Source organism: Galeopterus variegatus, unplaced genomic scaffold (genome assembly GCF_000696425.1).
Source record: "Galeopterus variegatus unplaced genomic scaffold, G_variegatus-3.0.2 Scaffold3894, whole genome shotgun sequence".
Classification (NCBI taxonomy): Eukaryota; Metazoa; Chordata; class Mammalia; order Dermoptera; family Cynocephalidae; genus Galeopterus; species Galeopterus variegatus.
Window position 1 is genome coordinate 191220 of NW_007730005.1, and position 1541 is coordinate 192760.

A 1541-nucleotide genomic window follows, 5' to 3' on the forward strand; every position below is an offset into this window, starting at 1 on the left:
CCCAGTTATACTGGCTATTATCAAAAAGACAGAAAAACAAATGCTGGATTGGATGTGGAGAAAGAGGAAACTTCTACACTGTTGGTGGGACTGTAAATTAGTACAGCGATTATGGAAAACAGTATGGAGGTTTCTCAAACATCTATAGGTAGAACTACCATACGATTCAGCAATCCTACTGCTGGATATATACCCAAAGGGATGGAAATCATCATTCTGAAGGGATACCTGCACACTCATGTTTACTGCAGCTCTATTTACAATAGCCAAGATATAGAACCAACCTAAGTATTCACTGGTAGGCTATATGATAAGGAAATTGTGGTATATATGCACAATGGAATACTACTTAGATATAAAAAAAGAATGAAATTCTCCCATTTGCAGAAATATGGATGAGTCTGGAGAAAATTATGTTAAGTGAAATAATCCAGGCACAGAAAGAGATATACTATATATCTTTACTCATAAGTGGGAAGACAGAAAGAGAGAGAGAGAAAGAGAGAAGGGAGGAAGGAAAGAAAGGGAAAAAAGGAAAGAAAAAGGACACTGCAGACCTGTGACCCGGAGCAGCTCGGAGGCCGTGAATAATATAGCTCTTCAGATCTGCAATAAAAAATTGCCTCCAATAAAACTTCATCGCAAAAAATGGGAAAGAAAAAGAATGGAAAAAGTAAAAAAGTCAAAGAGGCAGAGTCTGAAGAATCTGTGTTGGAAAAAGAACTGGTCTGATGTGCAGTGAATGGGAAGGTGGAGCAATTCCTTAAGTGGGAGGGATTTACAGATGTTGACAATGCTTGGGAACCTGAAAATAATTAAAATTGGCCAGAGTTAATTAAAGTATTTCTTAATACTCAAAAAGTTGGTAAAGAAAAAGATGATACAGAAAGTATTTATCTGACAGTGAATCTGATGATAGCAAATCAAAGAAGACAAGAGATGTGGCTGACAAACCAAGAGGCTTTGCCAGAGGCCTTGAACCTGAAAGAACAATAGGCGCCACAGACAGCAGTGGAGAACTGACATTTCTTATGAAACGGAAAGATTCAGAGGCAGACTTGGTGCTGGCAAAAGAGGCAAACATGAAGTGTCCTCAAACTGTAATTGCTTTTTATGAACAGAGTCTAACTTAGAGTTCTTGTCCAGAAGATGAAGCTCAGTAAGTGTTTGCATTATTTTTCATATATATATCTATATATCTATAGAGATATCTGGGTCTTGGTTTTTTATTTATTAGTGTGAAGAAATAACTACATTCTAATGAAAATCAAGTTTGATATGTTCATTCTGAAAGCAGTGTTGGCGGAGTTGTTGGGTTCTTTTGCATCAATAGAACCGGTTACTTTGAACAAATAAAAACTTTCTGAAACAAAGAAAGGAAGGGAGGAAGGAAGAAAAGAAAAGAAAACTAAAAGGAAAGGAAAGAAAAGAAAGAAACCACAATAATATGTTCAACTTTCCATAGGAGCAAGCAGATCAATAGTTTTCAGAGGGGGGAGGGAATGGGGAGGGGACTTTGGGAAAAATCGGGTAATGGACAC

The 1541-nt window shown here is 37.2% G+C and overlaps 1 pseudogene; it reads left to right on the top strand.

Annotated features, from left to right (window-relative positions):
• The first annotated feature begins 648 nt into the window (after positions 1-648).
• LOC103601823 lies at positions 649-1133 on the top strand (annotated as a pseudogene).
• The last annotated feature ends 408 nt before the right edge of the window (positions 1134-1541 follow it).